We start from the raw sequence: 16,610 nt of genomic DNA, 5'->3' as shown, positions 1-16,610 counted from the left end.
ACAGGTCTGCTAAGATGATCGACTGAGACCAGGCATAAAACCATCGAGTTCGCTTGTAACTGAAAGGCGCAGTAGTTAACAATGCTAGGTGAAAGATAGTGGAATTCAGAGCTACCTCATTTACGTTATTCACCCTGTGCCTTAAGATAGAGAAGATATTAGCACCGTCGCCTCTATGTTAATCTTTTACAAAATCTGACAGTCACCATTTACCTAGTTGATAATCTTTTTAAGCCAAGCAGCAATATAATGTTTTGCATTTAAAACATAAAAGAAGAAATGTAACTCGCAAACTTACAGCGAATAACTGGTTGTCCTTGACTTCCAGCTGTTTTTGTAATCGTTTGACGACAAGCTCTAACTCCTCTTTTTGTACTCTCTTTATTGCCACGTCTTTTTCCATTTTCTCTGAAACAAAAGAAATAAAAATTATGCAATATGCCGACGACACCACGGTCTTCCTAACGTTCAGGATTGAACGCAGTTACAAAAACTGCAAAATTTACTGTAATTTGCAAGACTACAACAAAAGCTTCGAAATTTAGTCAGTGGGTTGCAAGAAGACTCCTCCGAAGTGACAAAAATTGCAAAAATTAGAAAATTTACGAAAACTGCGAACTTAACTTTATTTTGCAAGACCATCGACAAAATCAACAATATTTATTCATTGGGTTGCAAGGAAGGCCTCACCCAAGTTACAAAAATTGTCAAAATTACGAAATTTTCGAAAACTGCAAAATTTACTGTATTTTGCAAGACCAACAACAAAATCTACGATATTTATTCACTGGGTTGCAAGGAAAGCCCCTCCAAAGTTACGAAAATTGCGAAAATTACAAAATTGACGAAAACGACGAAAATGTACTGTAATTCGCAAGACCATTGACAGAATCTACGAAATTTATTGAAAGGATTGCAAGGAAGGCTTCTGCAAAGTGACAAGAATTGCAAAAATTACAAAATTTACGAAAACTGCGAAATTTACTGAAATTCGCGAGACCACCGACAAACTCTATGAAATTTATTCAAAGGGTTGCAACGAAGGCCCGTTTAAAGTTACGACAATTGCGAAAATTACAAAATTTACAATAACTGCAAAATTTACGATAATTCGGCTGTCCATCCACGAAATGCACAAAAGTCTTTGAAAGGGTTACATGGAAGTCCCCAACGCAATTTATGAAAATTACGAATTTTACGAAATTTCTTAAAACTGGAAAATTTAAGATAATTCGCCAGCTGATCGATGGAACCTCAAAATTCATTAAAGGGTTTCAGGAAAGTCTTTAACAACATTTGCCAAAACTACGAATGTTATGAAATTTATGAAAACTGCGATATTTACGAGATTTTGGTAGCCCATTAGCGAAAGCTACGAAAATTATTCAAAGGGTCACATGAAAGTCCCCAATAAAAATTACCCAAAATGCGACATTTATGATAATTTGCAAAAGCATGGACTAAATCATGCATGCAAACAGAAAGCGAATGTTTACCCACCTGATGATATATGGTGCGTCAAAAATAAGACAGAGCCGAGGGTAAATGAAGGTTATTTTATTTACTTATTTATTTACTCCACACTCTGTATTCCATGATCTATTCTACAGACTGCAACAGCAGGTGCTTAAATTTGAGCTGTTAATTGAGAGCATTGTTACCTTCCTTCAATTGTTTGGAGTCCTGAATAAATCTTTTCAGGTCTTTATTCTCCTGAATCACCTATACAAAAATAGTAGGATTGATTGTTTACATATTCCCTTCTTGAACATTCTATCACAGGTCTATCAAAACCTAACTATTGACTGAGTTTTAGGCTGGCGTCAATCATGATTATGACAATAACCAACCAACCTTGAAAAAAGAACGAATTCTACCAATTACAGCCCACAGATGTGACCTTTTGAATTTCTGTTTCCTGACAGGTCTGCTAAGATGATCGACTGAGACCAGGCATAAAACCATCGAGTTCGCTTGTAACTGAAAGGCGCAGTAGTTAACAATGCTAGGTGAAAGATAGTGGAATTCAGAGCTACCTCATTTACGTTATTCACCCTGTGCCTTAAGATAGAGAAGATATTAGCACCGTCGCCTCTATGTTAATCTTTTACAAAATCTGACAGTCACCATTTACCTAGTTGATAATCTTTTTAAGCCAAGCAGCAATATAATGTTTTGCATTTAAAACATAAAAGAAGAAATGTAACTCGCAAACTTACAGCGAATAACTGGTTGTCCTTGACTTCCAGCTGTTTTTGTAATCGTTTGACGACAAGCTCTAACTCCTCTTTTTGTACTCTCTTTATTGCCACGTCTTTTTCCATTTTCTCTGAAACAAAAGAAATAAAAATTATGCAATATGCCGACGACACCACGGTCTTCCTAACGTTCAGGATTGAACGCAGTTACAAAAACTGCAAAATTTACTGTAATTTGCAAGACTACAACAAAAGCTTCGAAATTTAGTCAGTGGGTTGCAAGAAGACTCCTCCGAAGTGACAAAAATTGCAAAAATTAGAAAATTTACGAAAACTGCGAACTTAACTTTATTTTGCAAGACCATCGACAAAATCAACAATATTTATTCATTGGGTTGCAAGGAAGGCCTCACCCAAGTTACAAAAATTGTCAAAATTACGAAATTTTCGAAAACTGCAAAATTTACTGTATTTTGCAAGACCAACAACAAAATCTACGATATTTATTCACTGGGTTGCAAGGAAAGCCCCTCCAAAGTTACGAAAATTGCGAAAATTACAAAATTGACGAAAACGAGGAAAATGTACTGTAATTCGCAAGACCATTGACAGAATCTACGAAATTTATTGAAAGGATTGCAAGGAAGGCTTCTGCAAAGTGACAAGAATTGCAAAAATTACAAAATTTACGAAAACTGCGAAATTTACTGAAATTCGCGAGACCACCGACAAACTCTATGAAATTTATTCAAAGGGTTGCAACGAAGGCCCGTTTAAAGTTACGACAATTGCGAAAATTACAAAATTTACAATAACTGCAAAATTTACGATAATTCGGCTGTCCATCCACGAAATGCACAAAAGTCTTTGAAAGGGTTACATGGAAGTCCCCAACGCAATTTATGAAAATTACGAATTTTACGAAATTTCTTAAAACTGGAAAATTTAAGATAATTCGCCAGCTGATCGATGGAACCTCAAAATTCATTAAAGGGTTTCAGGAAAGTCTTTAACAACATTTGCCAAAACTACGAATGTTATGAAATTTATGAAAACTGCGATATTTACGAGATTTTGGTAGCCCATTAGCGAAAGCTACGAAAATTATTCAAAGGGTCACATGAAAGTCCCCAATAAAAATTACCCAAAATGCGACATTTATGATAATTTGCAAAAGCATGGACTAAATCATGCATGCAAACAGAAAGCGAATGTTTACCCACCTGATGATATATGGTGCGTCAAAAATAAGACAGAGCCGAGGGTAAATGAAGGTTATTTTATTTACTTATTTATTTACTCCACACTCTGTATTCCATGATCTATTCTACAGACTGCAACAGCAGGTGCTTAAATTTGAGCTGTTAATTGAGAGCATTGTTACCTTCCTTCAATTGTTTGGAGTCCTGAATAAATCTTTTCAGGTCTTTATTCTCCTGAATCACCTATACAAAAATAGTAGGATTGATTGTTTACATATTCCCTTCTTGAACATTCTATCACAGGTCTATCAAAACCTAACTATTGACTGAGTTTTAGGCTGGCGTCAATCATGATTATGACAATAACCAACCAACCTTGAAAAAAGAACGAATTCTACCAATTACAGCCCACAGATGTGACCTTTTGAATTTCTGTTTCCTGACAGGTCTGCTAAGATGATCGACTGAGACCAGGCATAAAACCATCGAGTTCGCTTGTAACTGAAAGGCGCAGTAGTTAACAATGCTAGGTGAAAGATAGTGGAATTCAGAGCTACCTCATTTACGTTATTCACCCTGTGCCTTAAGATAGAGAAGATATTAGCACCGTCGCCTCTATGTTAATCTTTTACAAAATCTGACAGTCACCATTTACCTAGTTGATAATCTTTTTAAGCCAAGCAGCAATATAATGTTTTGCATTTAAAACATAAAAGAAGAAATGTAACTCGCAAACTTACAGCGAATAACTGGTTGTCCTTGACTTCCAGCTGTTTTTGTAATCGTTTGACGACAAGCTCTAACTCCTCTTTTTGTACTCTCTTTATTGCCACGTCTTTTTCCATTTTCTCTGAAACAAAAGAAATAAAAATTATGCAATATGCCGACGACACCACGGTCTTCCTAACGTTCAGGATTGAACGCAGTTACAAAAACTGCAAAATTTACTGTAATTTGCAAGACTACAACAAAAGCTTCGAAATTTAGTCAGTGGGTTGCAAGAAGACTCCTCCGAAGTGACAAAAATTGCAAAAATTAGAAAATTTACGAAAACTGCGAACTTAACTTTATTTTGCAAGACCATCGACAAAATCAACAATATTTATTCATTGGGTTGCAAGGAAGGCCTCACCCAAGTTACAAAAATTGTCAAAATTACGAAATTTTCGAAAACTGCAAAATTTACTGTATTTTGCAAGACCAACAACAAAATCTACGATATTTATTCGCTGGGTTGCAAGGAAAGCCCCTCCAAAGTTACGAAAATTGCGAAAATTACAAAATTGACGAAAACGACGAAAATGTACTGTAATTCGCAAGACCATTGACAGAATCTACGAAATTTATTGAAAGGATTGCAAGGAAGGCTTCTGCAAAGTGACAAGAATTGCAAAAATTACAAAATTTACGAAAACTGCGAAATTTACTGAAATTCGCGAGACCACCGACAAACTCTATGAAATTTATTCAAAGGGTTGCAACGAAGGCCCGTTTAAAGTTACGACAATTGCGAAAATTACAAAATTTACAATAACTGCAAAATTTACGATAATTCGGCTGTCCATCCACGAAATGCACAAAAGTCTTTGAAAGGGTTACATGGAAGTCCCCAACGCAATTTATGAAAATTACGAATTTTACGAAATTTCTTAAAACTGGAAAATTTAAGATAATTCGCCAGCTGATCGATGGAACCTCAAAATTCATTAAAGGGTTTCAGGAAAGTCTTTAACAACATTTGCCAAAACTACGAATTTTATGAAATTTATGAAAACTGCGATATTTACGAGATTTTGGTAGCCCATTAGCGAAAGCTACGAAAATTATTCAAAGGGTCACATGAAAGTCCCCAATAAAAATTACCCAAAATGCGACATTTATGATAATTTGCAAAAGCATGGACTAAATCATGCATGCAAACAGAAAGCGAATGTTTACCCACCTGATGATATATGGTGCGTCAAAAATAAGACAGAGCCGAGGGTAAATGAAGGTTATTTTATTTACTTATTTATTTACTCCACACTCTGTATTCCATGATCTATTCTACAGACTGCAACAGCAGGTGCTTAAATTTGAGCTGTTAATTGAGAGCATTGTTACCTTCCTTCAATTGTTTGGAGTCCTGAATAAATCTTTTCAGGTCTTTATTCTCCTGAATCACCTATACAAAAATAGTAGGATTGATTGTTTACATATTCCCTTCTTGAACATTCTATCACAGGTCTATCAAAACCTAACTATTGACTGAGTTTTAGGCTGGCGTCAATCATGATTATGACAATAACCAACCAACCTTGAAAAAAGAACGAATTCTACCAATTACAGCCCACAGATGTGACCTTTTGAATTTCTGTTTCCTGACAGGTCTGCTAAGATGATCGACTGAGACCAGGCATAAAACCATCGAGTTCGCTTGTAACTGAAAGGCGCAGTAGTTAACAATGCTAGGTGAAAGATAGTGGAATTCAGAGCTACCTCATTTACGTTATTCACCCTGTGCCTTAAGATAGAGAAGATATTAGCACCGTCGCCTCTATGTTAATCTTTTACAAAATCTGACAGTCACCATTTACCTAGTTGATAATCTTTTTAAGCCAAGCAGCAATATAATGTTTTGCATTTAAAACATAAAAGAAGAAATGTAACTCGCAAACTTACAGCGAATAACTGGTTGTCCTTGACTTCCAGCTGTTTTTGTAATCGTTTGACGACAAGCTCTAACTCCTCTTTTTGTACTCTCTTTATTGCCACGTCTTTTTCCATTTTCTCTGAAACAAAAGAAATAAAAATTATGCAATATGCCGACGACACCACGGTCTTCCTAACGTTCAGGATTGAACGCAGTTACAAAAACTGCAAAATTTACTGTAATTTGCAAGACTACAACAAAAGCTTCGAAATTTAGTCAGTGGGTTGCAAGAAGACTCCTCCGAAGTGACAAAAATTGCAAAAATTAGAAAATTTACGAAAACTGCGAACTTAACTTTATTTTGCAAGACCATCGACAAAATCAACAATATTTATTCATTGGGTTGCAAGGAAGGCCTCACCCAAGTTACAAAAATTGTCAAAATTACGAAATTTTCGAAAACTGCAAAATTTACTGTATTTTGCAAGACCAACAACAAAATCTACGATATTTATTCACTGGGTTGCAAGGAAAGCCCCTCCAAAGTTACGAAAATTGCGAAAATTACAAAATTGACGAAAACGACGAAAATGTACTGTAATTCGCAAGACCATTGACAGAATCTACGAAATTTATTGAAAGGATTGCAAGGAAGGCTTCTGCAAAGTGACAAGAATTGCAAAAATTACAAAATTTACGAAAACTGCGAAATTTACTGAAATTCGCGAGACCACCGACAAACTCTATGAAATTTATTCAAAGGGTTGCAACGAAGGCCCGTTTAAAGTTACGACAATTGCGAAAATTACAAAATTTACAATAACTGCAAAATTTACGATAATTCGGCTGTCCATCCACGAAATGCACAAAAGTCTTTGAAAGGGTTACATGGAAGTCCCCAACGCAATTTATGAAAATTACGAATTTTACGAAATTTCTTAAAACTGGAAAATTTAAGATAATTCGCCAGCTGATCGATGGAACCTCAAAATTCATTAAAGGGTTTCAGGAAAGTCTTTAACAACATTTGCCAAAACTACGAATGTTATGAAATTTATGAAAACTGCGATATTTACGAGATTTTGGTAGCCCATTAGCGAAAGCTACGAAAATTATTCAAAGGGTCACATGAAAGTCCCCAATAAAAATTACCCAAAATGCGACATTTATGATAATTTGCAAAAGCATGGACTAAATCATGCATGCAAACAGAAAGCGAATGTTTACCCACCTGATGATATATGGTGCGTCAAAAATAAGACAGAGCCGAGGGTAAATGAAGGTTATTTTATTTACTTATTTATTTACTCCACACTCTGTATTCCATGATCTATTCTACAGACTGCAACAGCAGGTGCTTAAATTTGAGCTGTTAATTGAGAGCATTGTTACCTTCCTTCAATTGTTTGGAGTCCTGAATAAATCTTTTCAGGTCTTTATTCTCCTGAATCACCTATACAAAAATAGTAGGATTGATTGTTTACATATTCCCTTCTTGAACATTCTATCACAGGTCTATCAAAACCTAACTATTGACTGAGTTTTAGGCTGGCGTCAATCATGATTATGACAATAACCAACCAACCTTGAAAAAAGAACGAATTCTACCAATTACAGCCCACAGATGTGACCTTTTGAATTTCTGTTTCCTGACAGGTCTGCTAAGATGATCGACTGAGACCAGGCATAAAACCATCGAGTTCGCTTGTAACTGAAAGGCGCAGTAGTTAACAATGCTAGGTGAAAGATAGTGGAATTCAGAGCTACCTCATTTACGTTATTCACCCTGTGCCTTAAGATAGAGAAGATATTAGCACCGTCGCCTCTATGTTAATCTTTTACAAAATCTGACAGTCACCATTTACCTAGTTGATAATCTTTTTAAGCCAAGCAGCAATATAATGTTTTGCATTTAAAACATAAAAGAAGAAATGTAACTCGCAAACTTACAGCGAATAACTGGTTGTCCTTGACTTCCAGCTGTTTTTGTAATCGTTTGACGACAAGCTCTAACTCCTCTTTTTGTACTCTCTTTATTGCCACGTCTTTTTCCATTTTCTCTGAAACAAAAGAAATAAAAATTATGCAATATGCCGACGACACCACGGTCTTCCTAACGTTCAGGATTGAACGCAGTTACAAAAACTGCAAAATTTACTGTAATTTGCAAGACTACAACAAAAGCTTCGAAATTTAGTCAGTGGGTTGCAAGAAGACTCCTCCGAAGTGACAAAAATTGCAAAAATTAGAAAATTTACGAAAACTGCGAACTTAACTTTATTTTGCAAGACCATCGACAAAATCAACAATATTTATTCATTGGGTTGCAAGGAAGGCCTCACCCAAGTTACAAAAATTGTCAAAATTACGAAATTTTCGAAAACTGCAAAATTTACTGTATTTTGCAAGACCAACAACAAAATCTACGATATTTATTCACTGGGTTGCAAGGAAAGCCCCTCCAAAGTTACGAAAATTGCGAAAATTACAAAATTGACGAAAACGAGGAAAATGTACTGTAATTCGCAAGACCATTGACAGAATCTACGAAATTTATTGAAAGGATTGCAAGGAAGGCTTCTGCAAAGTGACAAGAATTGCAAAAATTACAAAATTTACGAAAACTGCGAAATTTACTGAAATTCGCGAGACCACCGACAAACTCTATGAAATTTATTCAAAGGGTTGCAACGAAGGCCCGTTTAAAGTTACGACAATTGCGAAAATTACAAAATTTACAATAACTGCAAAATTTACGATAATTCGGCTGTCCATCCACGAAATGCACAAAAGTCTTTGAAAGGGTTACATGGAAGTCCCCAACGCAATTTATGAAAATTACGAATTTTACGAAATTTCTTAAAACTGGAAAATTTAAGATAATTCGCCAGCTGATCGATGGAACCTCAAAATTCATTAAAGGGTTTCAGGAAAGTCTTTAACAACATTTGCCAAAACTACGAATGTTATGAAATTTATGAAAACTGCGATATTTACGAGATTTTGGTAGCCCATTAGCGAAAGCTACGAAAATTATTCAAAGGGTCACATGAAAGTCCCCAATAAAAATTACCCAAAATGCGACATTTATGATAATTTGCAAAAGCATGGACTAAATCATGCATGCAAACAGAAAGCGAATGTTTACCCACCTGATGATATATGGTGCGTCAAAAATAAGACAGAGCCGAGGGTAAATGAAGGTTATTTTATTTACTTATTTATTTACTCCACACTCTGTATTCCATGATCTATTCTACAGACTGCAACAGCAGGTGCTTAAATTTGAGCTGTTAATTGAGAGCATTGTTACCTTCCTTCAATTGTTTGGAGTCCTGAATAAATCTTTTCAGGTCTTTATTCTCCTGAATCACCTATACAAAAATAGTAGGATTGATTGTTTACATATTCCCTTCTTGAACATTCTATCACAGGTCTATCAAAACCTAACTATTGACTGAGTTTTAGGCTGGCGTCAATCATGATTATGACAATAACCAACCAACCTTGAAAAAAGAACGAATTCTACCAATTACAGCCCACAGATGTGACCTTTTGAATTTCTGTTTCCTGACAGGTCTGCTAAGATGATCGACTGAGACCAGGCATAAAACCATCGAGTTCGCTTGTAACTGAAAGGCGCAGTAGTTAACAATGCTAGGTGAAAGATAGTGGAATTCAGAGCTACCTCATTTACGTTATTCACCCTGTGCCTTAAGATAGAGAAGATATTAGCACCGTCGCCTCTATGTTAATCTTTTACAAAATCTGACAGTCACCATTTACCTAGTTGATAATCTTTTTAAGCCAAGCAGCAATATAATGTTTTGCATTTAAAACATAAAAGAAGAAATGTAACTCGCAAACTTACAGCGAATAACTGGTTGTCCTTGACTTCCAGCTGTTTTTGTAATCGTTTGACGACAAGCTCTAACTCCTCTTTTTGTACTCTCTTTATTGCCACGTCTTTTTCCATTTTCTCTGAAACAAAAGAAATAAAAATTATGCAATATGCCGACGACACCACGGTCTTCCTAACGTTCAGGATTGAACGCAGTTACAAAAACTGCAAAATTTACTGTAATTTGCAAGACTACAACAAAAGCTTCGAAATTTAGTCAGTGGGTTGCAAGAAGACTCCTCCGAAGTGACAAAAATTGCAAAAATTAGAAAATTTACGAAAACTGCGAACTTAACTTTATTTTGCAAGACCATCGACAAAATCAACAATATTTATTCATTGGGTTGCAAGGAAGGCCTCACCCAAGTTACAAAAATTGTCAAAATTACGAAATTTTCGAAAACTGCAAAATTTACTGTATTTTGCAAGACCAACAACAAAATCTACGATATTTATTCGCTGGGTTGCAAGGAAAGCCCCTCCAAAGTTACGAAAATTGCGAAAATTACAAAATTGACGAAAACGACGAAAATGTACTGTAATTCGCAAGACCATTGACAGAATCTACGAAATTTATTGAAAGGATTGCAAGGAAGGCTTCTGCAAAGTGACAAGAATTGCAAAAATTACAAAATTTACGAAAACTGCGAAATTTACTGAAATTCGCGAGACCACCGACAAACTCTATGAAATTTATTCAAAGGGTTGCAACGAAGGCCCGTTTAAAGTTACGACAATTGCGAAAATTACAAAATTTACAATAACTGCAAAATTTACGATAATTCGGCTGTCCATCCACGAAATGCACAAAAGTCTTTGAAAGGGTTACATGGAAGTCCCCAACGCAATTTATGAAAATTACGAATTTTACGAAATTTCTTAAAACTGGAAAATTTAAGATAATTCGCCAGCTGATCGATGGAACCTCAAAATTCATTAAAGGGTTTCAGGAAAGTCTTTAACAACATTTGCCAAAACTACGAATTTTATGAAATTTATGAAAACTGCGATATTTACGAGATTTTGGTAGCCCATTAGCGAAAGCTACGAAAATTATTCAAAGGGTCACATGAAAGTCCCCAATAAAAATTACCCAAAATGCGACATTTATGATAATTTGCAAAAGCATGGACTAAATCATGCATGCAAACAGAAAGCGAATGTTTACCCACCTGATGATATATGGTGCGTCAAAAATAAGACAGAGCCGAGGGTAAATGAAGGTTATTTTATTTACTTATTTATTTACTCCACACTCTGTATTCCATGATCTATTCTACAGACTGCAACAGCAGGTGCTTAAATTTGAGCTGTTAATTGAGAGCATTGTTACCTTCCTTCAATTGTTTGGAGTCCTGAATAAATCTTTTCAGGTCTTTATTCTCCTGAATCACCTATACAAAAATAGTAGGATTGATTGTTTACATATTCCCTTCTTGAACATTCTATCACAGGTCTATCAAAACCTAACTATTGACTGAGTTTTAGGCTGGCGTCAATCATGATTATGACAATAACCAACCAACCTTGAAAAAAGAACGAATTCTACCAATTACAGCCCACAGATGTGACCTTTTGAATTTCTGTTTCCTGACAGGTCTGCTAAGATGATCGACTGAGACCAGGCATAAAACCATCGAGTTCGCTTGTAACTGAAAGGCGCAGTAGTTAACAATGCTAGGTGAAAGATAGTGGAATTCAGAGCTACCTCATTTACGTTATTCACCCTGTGCCTTAAGATAGAGAAGATATTAGCACCGTCGCCTCTATGTTAATCTTTTACAAAATCTGACAGTCACCATTTACCTAGTTGATAATCTTTTTAAGCCAAGCAGCAATATAATGTTTTGCATTTAAAACATAAAAGAAGAAATGTAACTCGCAAACTTACAGCGAATAACTGGTTGTCCTTGACTTCCAGCTGTTTTTGTAATCGTTTGACGACAAGCTCTAACTCCTCTTTTTGTACTCTCTTTATTGCCACGTCTTTTTCCATTTTCTCTGAAACAAAAGAAATAAAAATTATGCAATATGCCGACGACACCACGGTCTTCCTAACGTTCAGGATTGAACGCAGTTACAAAAACTGCAAAATTTACTGTAATTTGCAAGACTACAACAAAAGCTTCGAAATTTAGTCAGTGGGTTGCAAGAAGACTCCTCCGAAGTGACAAAAATTGCAAAAATTAGAAAATTTACGAAAACTGCGAACTTAACTTTATTTTGCAAGACCATCGACAAAATCAACAATATTTATTCATTGGGTTGCAAGGAAGGCCTCACCCAAGTTACAAAAATTGTCAAAATTACGAAATTTTCGAAAACTGCAAAATTTACTGTATTTTGCAAGACCAACAACAAAATCTACGATATTTATTCACTGGGTTGCAAGGAAAGCCCCTCCAAAGTTACGAAAATTGCGAAAATTACAAAATTGACGAAAACGACGAAAATGTACTGTAATTCGCAAGACCATTGACAGAATCTACGAAATTTATTGAAAGGATTGCAAGGAAGGCTTCTGCAAAGTGACAAGAATTGCAAAAATTACAAAATTTACGAAAACTGCGAAATTTACTGAAATTCGCGAGACCACCGACAAACTCTATGAAATTTATTCAAAGGGTTGCAACGAAGGCCCGTTTAAAGTTACGACAATTGCGAAAATTACAAAATTTACAATAACTGCAAAATTTACGATAATTCGGCTGTCCATCCACGAAATGCACAAAAGTCTTTGAAAGGGTTACATGGAAGTCCCCAACGCAATTTATGAAAATTACGAATTTTACGAAATTTCTTAAAACTGGAAAATTTAAGATAATTCGCCAGCTGATCGATGGAACCTCAAAATTCATTAAAGGGTTTCAGGAAAGTCTTTAACAACATTTGCCAAAACTACGAATTTTATGAAATTTATGAAAACTGCGATATTTACGAGATTTTGGTAGCCCATTAGCGAAAGCTACGAAAATTATTCAAAGGGTCACATGAAAGTCCCCAATAAAAATTACCCAAAATGCGACATTTATGATAATTTGCAAAAGCATGGACTAAATCATGCATGCAAACAGAAAGCGAATGTTTACCCACCTGATGATATATGGTGCGTCAAAAATAAGACAGAGCCGAGGGTAAATGAAGGTTATTTTATTTACTTATTTATTTACTCCACACTCTGTATTCCATGATCTATTCTACAGACTGCAACAGCAGGTGCTTAAATTTGAGCTGTTAATTGAGAGCATTGTTACCTTCCTTCAATTGTTTGGAGTCCTGAATAAATCTTTTCAGGTCTTTATTCTCCTGAATCACCTATACAAAAATAGTAGGATTGATTGTTTACATATTCCCTTCTTGAACATTCTATCACAGGTCTATCAAAACCTAACTATTGACTGAGTTTTAGGCTGGCGTCAATCATGATTATGACAATAACCAACCAACCTTGAAAAAAGAACGAATTCTACCAATTACAGCCCACAGATGTGACCTTTTGAATTTCTGTTTCCTGACAGGTCTGCTAAGATGATCGACTGAGACCAGGCATAAAACCATCGAGTTCGCTTGTAACTGAAAGGCGCAGTAGTTAACAATGCTAGGTGAAAGATAGTGGAATTCAGAGCTACCTCATTTACGTTATTCACCCTGTGCCTTAAGATAGAGAAGATATTAGCACCGTCGCCTCTATGTTAATCTTTTACAAAATCTGACAGTCACCATTTACCTAGTTGATAATCTTTTTAAGCCAAGCAGCAATATAATGTTTTGCATTTAAAACATAAAAGAAGAAATGTAACTCGCAAACTTACAGCGAATAACTGGTTGTCCTTGACTTCCAGCTGTTTTTGTAATCGTTTGACGACAAGCTCTAACTCCTCTTTTTGTACTCTCTTTATTGCCACGTCTTTTTCCATTTTCTCTGAAACAAAAGAAATAAAAATTATGCAATATGCCGACGACACCACGGTCTTCCTAACGTTCAGGATTGAACGCAGTTACAAAAACTGCAAAATTTACTGTAATTTGCAAGACTACAACAAAAGCTTCGAAATTTAGTCAGTGGGTTGCAAGAAGACTCCTCCGAAGTGACAAAAATTGCAAAAATTAGAAAATTTACGAAAACTGCGAACTTAACTTTATTTTGCAAGACCATCGACAAAATCAACAATATTTATTCATTGGGTTGCAAGGAAGGCCTCACCCAAGTTACAAAAATTGTCAAAATTACGAAATTTTCGAAAACTGCAAAATTTACTGTATTTTGCAAGACCAACAACAAAATCTACGATATTTATTCACTGGGTTGCAAGGAAAGCCCCTCCAAAGTTACGAAAATTGCGAAAATTACAAAATTGACGAAAACGACGAAAATGTACTGTAATTCGCAAGACCATTGACAGAATCTACGAAATTTATTGAAAGGATTGCAAGGAAGGCTTCTGCAAAGTGACAAGAATTGCAAAAATTACAAAATTTACGAAAACTGCGAAATTTACTGAAATTCGCGAGACCACCGACAAACTCTATGAAATTTATTCAAAGGGTTGCAACGAAGGCCCGTTTAAAGTTACGACAATTGCGAAAATTACAAAATTTACAATAACTGCAAAATTTACGATAATTCGGCTGTCCATCCACGAAATGCACAAAAGTCTTTGAAAGGGTTACATGGAAGTCCCCAACGCAATTTATGAAAATTACGAATTTTACGAAATTTCTTAAAACTGGAAAATTTAAGATAATTCGCCAGCTGATCGATGGAACCTCAAAATTCATTAAAGGGTTTCAGGAAAGTCTTTAACAACATTTGCCAAAACTACGAATGTTATGAAATTTATGAAAACTGCGATATTTACGAGATTTTGGTAGCCCATTAGCGAAAGCTACGAAAATTATTCAAAGGGTCACATGAAAGTCCCCAATAAAAATTACCCAAAATGCGACATTTATGATAATTTGCAAAAGCATGGACTAAATCATGCATGCAAACAGAAAGCGAATGTTTACCCACCTGATGATATATGGTGCGTCAAAAATAAGACAGAGCCGAGGGTAAATGAAGGTTATTTTATTTACTTATTTATTTACTCCACACTCTGTATTCCATGATCTATTCTACAGACTGCAACAGCAGGTGCTTAAATTTGAGCTGTTAATTGAGAGCATTGTTACCTTCCTTCAATTGTTTGGAGTCCTGAATAAATCTTTTCAGGTCTTTATTCTCCTGAATCACCTATACAAAAATAGTAGGATTGATTGTTTACATATTCCCTTCTTGAACATTCTATCACAGGTCTATCAAAACCTAACTATTGACTGAGTTTTAGGCTGGCGTCAATCATGATTATGACAATAACCAACCAACCTTGAAAAAAGAACGAATTCTACCAATTACAGCCCACAGATGTGACCTTTTGAATTTCTGTTTCCTGACAGGTCTGCTAAGATGATCGACTGAGACCAGGCATAAAACCATCGAGTTCGCTTGTAACTGAAAGGCGCAGTAGTTAACAATGCTAGGTGAAAGATAGTGGAATTCAGAGCTACCTCATTTACGTTATTCACCCTGTGCCTTAAGATAGAGAAGATATTAGCACCGTCGCCTCTATGTTAATCTTTTACAAAATCTGACAGTCACCATTTACCTAGTTGATAATCTTTTTAAGCCAAGCAGCAATATAATGTTTTGCATTTAAAACATAAAAGAAGAAATGTAACTCGCAAACTTACAGCGAATAACTGGTTGTCCTTGACTTCCAGCTGTTTTTGTAATCGTTTGACGACAAGCTCTAACTCCTCTTTTTGTACTCTCTTTATTGCCACGTCTTTTTCCATTTTCTCTGAAACAAAAGAAATAAAAATTATGCAATATGCCGACGACACCACGGTCTTCCTAACGTTCAGGATTGAACGCGTTACAAAAACTGCAAAATTTACTGTAATTTGCAAGACTACAACAAAAGCTTCGAAATTTAGTCAGTGGGTTGCAAGAAGACTCCTCCGAAGTGACAAAAATTGCAAAAATTAGAAAATTTACGAAAACTGCGAACTTAACTTTATTTTGCAAGACCATCGACAAAATCAACAATATTTATTCATTGGGTTGCAAGGAAGGCCTCACCCAAGTTACAAAAATTGTCAAAATTACGAAATTTTCGAAAACTGCAAAATTTACTGTATTTTGCAAGACCAACAACAAAATCTACGATATTTATTCACTGGGTTGCAAGGAAAGCCCCTCCAAAGTTACGAAAATTGCGAAAATTACAAAATTGACGAAAACGACGAAAATGTACTGTAATTCGCAAGACCATTGACAGAATCTACGAAATTTATTGAAAGGATTGCAAGGAAGGCTTCTGCAAAGTGACAAGAATTGCAAAAATTACAAAATTTACGAAAACTGCGAAATTTACTGAAATTCGCGAGACCACCGACAAACTCTATGAAATTTATTCAAAGGGTTGCAACGAAGGCCCGTTTAAAGTTACGACAATTGCGAAAATTACAAAGTTTACAATAACTGCAAAATTTACGATAATTCGGCTGTCCATCCACGAAATGCACAAAAGTCTTTGAAAGGGTTACATGGAAGTCCCCAACGCAATTTATGAAAATTACGAATTTTACGAAATTTCTTAAAACTGGAAAATTTAAGATAATTCGCCAGCTGA

This window comes from Orbicella faveolata, unplaced genomic scaffold, assembly GCF_042242905.1.
Source record: "Orbicella faveolata isolate gen_17 unplaced genomic scaffold, um_ofav_v1 contig_34, whole genome shotgun sequence".
NCBI lineage: Eukaryota > Metazoa > Cnidaria > Anthozoa > Scleractinia > Merulinidae > Orbicella > Orbicella faveolata.
Note: the sequence above shows the minus strand (reverse complement) of the source record.